Source organism: Panthera pardus, unplaced genomic scaffold, assembly GCF_024362965.1.
Source record: "Panthera pardus isolate Hobbes unplaced genomic scaffold, ASM2436296v1 HiC_scaffold_11, whole genome shotgun sequence".
Classification (NCBI taxonomy): domain Eukaryota; kingdom Metazoa; phylum Chordata; class Mammalia; order Carnivora; family Felidae; genus Panthera; species Panthera pardus.
This window is the reverse complement of record NW_026526666.1, coordinates 77,764,973-77,775,201: the sequence shown is the minus strand read 5'-3', so window position 1 is coordinate 77,775,201 and position 10,229 is coordinate 77,764,973.

The window sequence follows — 10,229 nt, the reverse complement described above, 5'->3', positions numbered from 1 at the left end:
TACGGCAACCAAACCCCCTGGGGGTGGGGATACACCCCCCCCCCCCAGGATATACATTTTAACGAGCTCCGCTGGTAATTGTGGTACACACAAAAGTTAGAGATCAAAAAAGCAAATTCTTTCCTAAAAGCTCCCCCCCCCCAGCTTTCTGACCAGCTGACCAGAAGGCAGCTCCAGTTCAACCCCACTCCTTTCCCACCTACCTTAAATCCCCCCCCTTTTTTTTTTTCCTTGCAGAGCCAGGGCAAGGAAGGCTGCAGCGGTGTCTAATGTACTCTGAAAATATATGTCTTGGCTCTGTCCCAAATGCCTTGATATTTATGCTGTAGCCTGAGGGTCGTTATCCTTTGGCAACGCTCCACTGTAAGGCCATTAGCTCTTAATTAGTGCCAGCTTGTTGGTTTATCCTTCCCAGTTGAACTGAGAGAGGAGGCTTCTCCGTTCAGTCTCCTGTGTCTCTCCTCTGGCAAGGCGGTGATGAATTGACCCCCCGCCCGCTGAGGCCAAGGGTTGGGCCCCTGGGTGGTGGCTGCCGGATGTGAGACAGTTAACTAACCCCCAGGCAGAGGCTCTGGGACCCTGTAAGAACAGAGAAGCACCCGGAAGAGAGGCTCAGACTTTGGTTGTATTGTTTCTTTTGCACAAAACAACAGGAGAGAGTCCTTGGTCACCTAAGCTCAACCGTTTATAAGGGAGTAGTGGAAAACTAAGGTGTATTAACTGGGAGTTTGATGGGCCAAATTGCCCTCGGTTTTCAGTCGAAGATGCCTGGGAAGTTTGGAGACCAGGGTATAGCAAGCCGGTGGGCTGAATGGCTATGAAAAGTAGCTGAGAAACTCAAGAAATTTCTCCACGTGAATGATGTATCTCATCACCACGTCTAAGTGGGAAAAACATGGTCTATATTGGTCTTGGCATTCATCTTATTGCCAGACAAGGAGCTCTTCAAAAAGATCCCTCGATTAGGCTTCAGAAAAATAACTAGCAGCAGTTTGCTCCTTCCTATCACAGAATCCTTGTGGCCCTCAGCGTATCCCACTTAGGAAAAATCTGAGACGCAATTTCGTGAAAGGCTATTAATGACTTGTAATTTTCAGCCTGGTTTAGATAACTCAAGATTGCTGGCTACGTCCCGAAAAATGCATCCAGAACACACACCGATGTGGGAATTTAAAGCATAATTCCAAATCGTAGATAATTGTTTAAGCTCCAGAGAGACTGAAGGGCCCGTATTAAGTCATCTCCCCAGGATCAGTGTGTTTCCTATTACACTTGATGTCTTATCTGTCCAGTGATCCTTTTGATTTTTAAGCCGTTAGACTAAATCTTTGTGTAATTCTCTACCTCCTCTCCTCCTGCCGGCCTCCCCCCTTTTCCTTAGGAAAACAGTTTTTAGAAATGTTAACCAGGTCCCTTGGATTGTTTGCAGAAGAACAATGTCACGTTAAAGAATCCGAAAAGTCAACTCCTGAAACCGGTGTGGGGGGGGGGGGCGGGCCTCTCTCTGTCAGAAGGTCAGTCTTGCCCAGAGGCAAGCGTCTGCCCAGCAAGACACTAAGGTTTCCCTTGGTCTCCTGCATCCCTCTTGTCCCCTTGTCTGGTCTAGTCTAGACTGGAAACAAAATCTGACCCCCAACATGGAGACTCAGGCTGAGGTGTAGAAGAAAGTTAGGATGGGGGCGCCTGGGTGGCTCAGTCGGTTAAGCGGCCGACTTCGGCTCAGGTCATGATCTCACGGTCCGTGAGTTCGAGCCCCGCGTCGGGCTCTGTGCTGACAGCTCAGAGCCTGGAGCCTGTTTCAGATTCTGTGTCTCCCTCTCTCTCTGACCCTCCCCTGCTCATGCTCTGTCTCTCTCTGTCTCAAAAATAAATAAACGTTAAAAAAAAAAATTTAAAATAAAAAAAAAAAGTTAGGATGAATACCGTTTCAAGTAGCAGAGGAAGAACAGATCAAAATCTTGATTTAGGTCACTTTGGGGTCTGGATGAAAAAATGACAAGTCTACCACCCCCTCATCTCAGGGGAAAAGCAATCCTTGTGACTACTCAGTGTGCGACCAGGTTGGAGGAATCTTCTAAATTCCTCTCATTGAGAGACTTTAGAGTTGTGTTTGGCTTCCAGCCAGAGCTGGGCAAGTCCCCAGGATGCCTGGACCCTGTGCCCAGGACCTGGGGATTCAGGTTTCTGCTGTGCCCTCCCTATCCTGTCCCACCTCATTGGCGCACCGGGCATAAACCAAGTCGCCCTGGACACCTGGGTGGTTCAGCCGGTTGAGTGTCCCACTCTTGATTTTGGCTCAGGTCATGATCCCAGTCAAGGGATCCCACGGGTCATGAGATGGAACCTCCTGTGGGGCTCCGTGCTGAGCGTGGAGCCTGCTTAAGAGTCTCTCTCTCTCTCCCTCTGCCCCTCTCCCCGCTCCTGCCCTCTCTCTCTCTTGAATGAAATAAAATAAAACAAACAACAGCAACAAACCCAAACAGCTCATCTCCAAGGGCAGGGGTAGGCAAACTGTTATAGCCTGTCCACCAAATCCTGCCAGCCGCCTGTTTTTCTATGGCCCGTGAGCTAGGAATTTGCATTTTTAAATGGTGGGAAAAAATCAAAGTAAGAATAATGTTTTGTGACATCTGAGGAATACATGAAATGTAAATTTCAGCTCCGGCCTTGGCTTACACATGATCTACAACTGCATTTATTTATTTATTTATTTATTTATTTATTTATTTATTTGAGAGTGTAAGTGGGGGAGGAGCAGAGAGAGAGGAGGACAGAGGATCTGAAGCAGGCTCTGCGCTGACAGGCTGATGGCAGCGAGCCCGATGCGGAGCTTGAACTCACGAGGTGCGAGATCGTGACCTGAGCTGAAGTCAGACGCACCGACGGAGCCACCCAGGTGCCCCTACGTCTGCTTTTGCACTGCAATGGCAGAGATGAGTAGCTATATGGTTCTTTATAGAGAGAGCTCGCCCACACCCCGTCCTAGGGTTCTGGTGCGTGTTCTGTGCGTTGAATAAGCATGTAACTGACTACAACTGGCTGTCAGTTGCCATTGTCCTCTGAGAGTGAACGTTGCCTGTCCCAATATGGAGGTACATTTGGTTTTTTTCTGCCTGGGGGATTCAAATGAGGGGGTCAGATGCACACCTGAGTATAGCTGATGCTTTAGTGGACTAGGAGGGAGCTTCTATAGAGGTTTAACCTTCCTGGCAAGGGAGCAGAGGGAGCCTTGCATAGGAGAAAGGAGATCTGAGGGGAGCAGCGCCGGTCTGTCAGTCCCCTGGCAGAGTCCTGGGATTTTTTGTTTTTGTTTTTGTTTTTTCTGGGCCCTGAGGAGAATGAAGCTTCCGGCAGAAATCCAAAGAGCCCCTCTGCCCAGGGTCTTTATGAGACTACCTTCGATGACCTTGAGACAAAGCACAGCACAGGTAGAGAAGTGACTCTCAGCTTTGCCCAAAGTGGTCCTGGTGCATTGGAATCTTCAGGAGCTGATCTCGGGGTGCACAGCTGTAGGAGCAGAGCATCCCAAGGCAGTCCCCGCACCCGACGCTGGCACGCTTGGTGGCAGCCATGCGGTCATAAGGCAGTTGTGAGCAGCTTCATGAGCAACAGACACCAGCGAGGGGCTGGAGTGGAGAGCCCGTGAGGACCCTCCGGCATTATTTGGGAGCTCATGTGATCTAGCCCCTGGATCCCATCCCTCTTCCTACTAAACAGATGAGACCTGGACAGGCTGGGAGTCCTGGCCCACAGGTGAGGAAGAGCACGTGCAAAAATGTGAGTTTTCACACAGCGGGGCCGCAGTGCAGCCAAACTTCCTGAGTTCCAATCCTGGCTCCACCATTTATTAACTGCGTGCCTTGGGTCACACACCTTCCCCAATTCCTGTCTCTCGGTGTCGTCATCTGCAGGATGGGCATTATAACAGTGTCCACCTCCCAGGACTGCGTTGAGGATTAAGGGAGGCAATGCAAGTAAAGGCCTGAGAGTAGTGTCAGGACTCCATAAATGTTTGCCACGGTGATTATGAGTATGCTTCCTGCAGCATCCACACCTTAGTGGGAGGTGGGTGGGGACAGGGAATTGCAACAATGAATCCCGCAGCCCCCTGCTCTCAGGGGCTGGTGTATGGCTGGGGGCATAGACACCAGTGTGGTAAAGGCGCACAGGTGTAGACATACGGAGAGGGGAATAACTCGCAGTAAGGGGAGCTTCTTCACACAATAATCTGGTCTCACCATGAAATGTAAGTAGAAGATCCACAGATGAGAGCATGGGGGAAGTGCATTTTAGGGGGAAAGAACGGGCACACAAAGGCACCCCAACTGGAAAGATAGTTTCTATCAGGCATCACTGAGTAGATGAGTAGACAGGAGGGGGGCATGGGAGTGGCCAGAGATGACTGGAAAGCTGGGTTGTCCCAACCAGTCGTGGCCACATGACAAAAAGATCAAGGTCAGGTTGCTTTTGGTTCAGTGTCCTGACGAACTTTGATGCTGGTCTCATTTTTCATCCCAGATGGAAAAAAGAGCGTAGTCACTATCAATAATTATGATCTCCAGGAATAATGTGAGAACAAACCCATTCAAGCGGGACCTTCGCATTCATTCACTTTTTTTGGATTCGTTCAACAAACGTCTAGGCTGTCATAACAAAACACAAATGCAAGTGGTCAAATATACAGGGGAAATATAGACCGGGCGAGCCACGGCTGGGAAGAAACTGTGGCTGCATATCAAAAAAAAAAAAAAAAAAGAAAGAAAGAAAGAAAAGGTAGGAAGGGCCCAAAAAGCTCTTGGGAGAGTCAAAATATCCAAATCGGCCAACGTGGAAAGGAATCAGTAGGACCAGAAGGATGAAACAGGTTGGTTTTTGGTTTTGGGGTTTTTTAAGAAGGAAATAGGAGAAGGGCAAGCCACGGGAATGTTGATGAGAATGTGTTTGTGAGAAATCGAGATGCAGTGTCTGTGGACATTCTGTTGGTTTGGTGGCAGGAAAAGAATTATAAATATGCGTGATAGGCAAATACCTCGTACAATAAAGTATCTTGTAGAACAAATGTGAGGGCAGATGTCGAACACAGCCTATCGTTGGCGATGGTCCTGCCCCCGGGAGAAAGACCAAGTATATATTCGAGGCAGGTGTTGCTGGTCTCCCAGCCCCCAGGGCAGATTTGGAGTCTGAACCAGATGGGTTCTATGTATCTCAGCAAGCAGCTGCTGGGCCGTCATCAGGCTTTTGGGAGCCCAGCCCTTGAGGTGGCCAGGGAGGCCGCAACTCCACTCAGTGCCCAAAGGGAGGTGGCTCCGGCCTCAGCCCAGTCCCAGAGTGCGGCTCACTTCGGGCTTTACTCTGCCGCTGGCTCCCCAGTCCCACAGCGCGTTGGATCAAGTGAGTCCAGGGCAGCCGGATTGAGGGTGCGGTTTCAGCATGCCCCCCGGCGGTAAGGAGGTAAGAAGGAGACACTGGCTCAAATCAGGCACCACCGGCCCGATGCAAAGCCCTCAGAGATCAATGTAGTGATTGAGATGCCCAGATGAAGCGGCCGGCTTCTGCGATCTGAGCCTGCTCTTTGCTTGGCCTTGACACCTACATCTTCCTGCTTGGATCCTGCAAGGCGAGACAGTGGAGTTCAACTGCTCAAGCGTCCATCCTCATGTGGCCACAGGGCAGGCCCGGGGCCAGCAGAGCCAGAGCTCACGGATCCGCTCACCCCACCGCCACCAGCCTCTTTCCACGCCAGTGTCTTGCTCCAGCTCCCAATCCTTGAGAGGACGCTTCCCCTGGCCCCCGGGATCGTGACACCCTTATTGTGACCACCTTTTGCCAAGTGAGCTTTCCAGGGCTGGCCTGGGAAAGCACTTTTCTTTGTTCCTTGAGCTGCCAGCTTGTTTGACAGGCTTGGATCTGGTCTGGCTGTTCCAGCATCACGGAACCCCCTCCGCTGCCCCCAAATCCCTGTCCCCCCCCCCTCCTCCTGCTCCCCTGCCCTGAAGGCTGCCGGCTTATTCCTTTTGGAGATGAACTCATTGTTGACTTTAACTCACTTCGATGTTTCCCAGGGAAGCATGCTGGCTGGAAGCCCACCCCAGCTCCTTGAAGAAGACAGCCGGGCTAGTGCCAAGACTGGGTGCCAGGGGCCTTGGAACTGCCAAAATGCCTCCCATTTTATGGATAGGCCTCGCTCAACCTGAAGACATTCCAAGTATTTAATCAGCAGCCCATGGTACGTATTGGGTTGCAGAGGGAGCCCTCAGAAGCCAGCCTTTTCGGCCAGAGCAAGGAGCCGGCCTTCTCCACGGGCCAGGCTGATGCTCAACAGATGGCAAAAGTACATCCCAATCACAATAATCAATAATCAAAGGCTGGCAGCTGGGGTGGCCTGGCCTGAGGGGCCCTTGGGGGCTTGGCTGTGCCCTCTTTCCCGCAGCCGGCTGCGTCTAGCCAGGAATCCATTTCACCCACCTCCCTGCACCAAGCTCCGGGAGAGCGAACAGGCGAGGGAGGAACCATATTTCACATACTTTCTCTTTCAAAATGTAGCTCTGTTTCGCAATTTCCTACTTAAGTTCTGGAAGGGCTCTAGGGTAGGACCCAAGCCACCTTCTCTAGCCACAGGCCTGGGTCTCTTATCCTCACCACCAACCTGGCAGGCTCGAGGTGCCAGAGAAACAGGGGCACCAGAGTTTTGTAGCTCTGCCCCCATCCCCTTCAGTGGCTGCTCACCCGGGGTCTATGCGATGCTGAAGGAGCCTCAAGCAAGCCTCCAGCCAAAACCTGTTTATTCTTCACCCTGTGTCGGTTCTTTCCCTTGGGAGAGCCAGGAGGCACACCACACCAAAGCAGGTGCACCCAGCTCTGGTATGCTCGGCCTCAGCAACCCTGGAGGCATCTCACCTTCAGATCTTCCCTACTCCCCTATAACGAGGCTTTTGTTCTGGCTTTCACCAGCCAGACTGTACTCCAACCCCCCTCGCAACGAATCTCTTTAATCCTCCAAAATGGAAGCTGTCCTTGCTGGCTGTTTTCTCCTTCCTTTGACACCTTTCGCTGGGGTTTCCACCTGTCGTCCGTTTAAGTCTGGTCTGGACTACAGCTATGGGAAGCCAGAGAACAAGATCAAGCACCTAAAGGCCTGGGCCCGGGTCAAGGGCTTGAATCAAGGCCCAGGAAATTGACCCTTTTCCTAAATTCCCTCACTGCCCTTCTAAACCAAACAAAACCAACCAGAGAGGGGGAAAAACCACTTTAAAAAATCCAGAAAACAACTCCATCACTCAACATCCTGAAGTGGAAAACAAATCCATTCTCTAGAGACCTGGTCTGAAACATACCCACGCTGGCACTGGGTAAGGTGACAGAGATGTATTAGTCTGGGCAGATCTGCGACCTTGTGGAGGAAAAAACTAACCTTTCCCAAATGACAATGTGGGCACATAATGGCCACATAAAAATCATGTGCTGTGTTTGCCTAAACGGGGGTGGGGGTGGGGGTGGGGGTAGGGTTAGGAATCTCAACCACACTCCCTCTTTCCGGTGTGCCTGAAAATCACCAGGTGTGCCTTTTGGTCAAGCCTTATGGTCCACAGCCTCAGGTGGGCTCCATCTAGGGCCATGCATAGCTCACTGCCCCCTCCCCAACCGTGTGGAACCCACACCCCGCCACCAGCTCAAAACCACATTCTTAGTCTTTAAAGGATAGAGTGAGACAGACAGGGGTAGGTCCAGGCGGGGCTAACTTTTCAAGAAGAGGTCATATCTAGAAGCGCCCGGCATATTGGTATCAGGAGAATTCCCTCCCACCCGTAATTCTGCAGGTGTGGAAACTCAGGCCCCGCTGGAGCCCGCGTCACGGTCCTTTCCTCGTTGGCCTAGAGCTTCAGGAGCAGCCTAAGGAGTGGATGCGGAGAAGCTGAAGGTCTCAGAGTAACACCAAGGTGACACAGGAGATGCAGGAGGATTCAGATCGTTCCATCTTGCTAAGATTCTGATTTTTTGCTTGGGTGTTTAGAGGCGCGCTGAAGGCAACGCGCACGCCCGTGAGTTAACATGCACGTGAATTACTCGGGGCTCTAAGGCAGATTCAGGGTCTCTAGGTGTGGGAGGGGCGTGAGATTCCGCGTTTCTAACAAGCTCCGAGGCTGCTGATCCATGGCTACGCTTTGCATATTGGGGACCCAGGGGATCTGGGAGATCAGGACCAATCAGAGCCAGAGGCAGCCAAGACGTGGCGGGGCTGAGGGTTGGTGCCCAGAAGAGAGACAGAAGAACAGAGAGAAACAACGGCGTGCACAACTAGAATCAGGGGCTGAGGTGGGAACAGAGAAAGATTGGGGGACAAAAAGAGGGAGAGAGGAGGACTGTCAGAGAAACAGGGAGGGGCGGGGCAGAGGCAGAGAGACCATCCCGCAGGGTGTCAGGTGCACGCACCTGAGATTCCCCCACCTTCCAGACCTCTAGCTTTCCCTCCCCTGCACACACCTCTCCTGGCTGTTGAGCTGGCTCTCCGCCAGGGGTCTCCCACTACTCGTTTCCCCTTTGCTCTCCTGTGGATTCGACCTCTTTCTCAACTGGACACTTCCCAGTGGGTTTTAAACATGTTCAAGTCTTTCCCACCTTTAAAAAAAAAGGACTCTCTCCATCCCCATCTCTCCTTCCAGCCCCTGTCCTGCTTCTCCCCTTTTCTGGGCTAAACTTCCTGGAGGAACCGTCTCTACCGATTTCTGCCCCCATGACCCCTCCAAATGGCTCTCGCTGAGGTGACTATTGGCACACGTGTTGTAAGTCCGACGGTTGATTTCCAGTCCTCCTTTACGTGGTCCCTGAGCACTTTAGGTCCCTGTGATCTCTCTCCTGCTCGCTGGCTCCCTGGGTCCTTCTCATCTGCTTCTGCTGTGCGTCCTCTAAGATTGATTCCCCACTGTCTGATCTTTGTGAGGGCCACACAGCTGAGTCCTGAGCGCGCTCCTCCCCTGGCTCTCTTTCTATTCGACCTCTTCCAAACCCACAGCCTCAATTATCTGCTCTATACCAGTTTATGCTCCAGCTCAGACTTGCCCCGGACACACTAGACCTGCATTTGCATTTACACACCATCTACTCGCCATGGTCACCGGGATGTCTCAGAGGCAACTGACATTCACCATGGTCCAAACCCTCTCCTCCCAAACTGGTCCTCCTCATGGGTTCCCCGTCTCACCTGTGAGTGTTCCAGACAGAAATGGGAACTTCGTCCTTGAAGCCTCCTCTCCCTTTCTTCTCTCTTCCACATCCAGTTTATCACCAAACTCTGCCAACTTTATTCTCCAAATGCCTTTTGACTTTATCCACATGTCTCCCTTTCCTCTAGTCCGTGTCTCCAACACCTCTCACCTGGATGACAGCAACAGCCCCCTAGGCAGCTTCCCTCCAATCTGTCTTGTACACGACAGCCTCCAGGATCTTTGCAAAATGCAAATCTGGGCATGTTGGCCTGCTGCTTAAAATCCTTTAGCAGCTTCCCCTGGCTCTCAGAATAAAGACCCAGCTCTGGGAGATCTTTCTGGAATCCTCTCACCTCACTTGCCCTCCAGGCCTTCCAGCTACATTGGCTTTTTTTTTTTAGTCCCTTGAACATCACACTCCTTTCTGCCACAGGACATTTGCATGTACAGTGCCCCCTATACATAATTCTGCTGTCCAACACAGTAGCATGTAGCTAGTGAGCCCTCGAAACATGGCTGGTACAACTGAAGACCTGAGTCGTTACTGTTATCTAATTTTAATTATTCAATTTAAAATTTAAAACATATTCAGTTCAATAGTTGGAAAACCGTTAACTATTCCTGAACCAGGAATTCAGTATGCGAATCTACTTTTCAGTTTTTCTGAAATCTAAATACAAATCAAGTATTTCCGGTGAGAATTCCGTGCCCAAATTAAGATACGCTGTGCAGTGTAAACATACACAGAGTGGTGAAGACTTAGTTTGAAAAAGAAAATGTAAAAGATGTTGTTAATCATTTTTATGCTGATTACATGTTAAAGAGGTAACATTTTCGCATCTATTTGGTTAAATAAAAGACATCATTAAAATTAACTTCGCCTGTTACTTCGTTCTTTTTACTCGTTAAGCGTGGTCACTAGAAAACTTTTTAATGACATCAGTGGCTCATATGATATTTCTGTCGTACAGCACTGGTCTAGAACGCCATTCCTTCTCTGTCTTAACTCCTACTCACCCTTCAGAG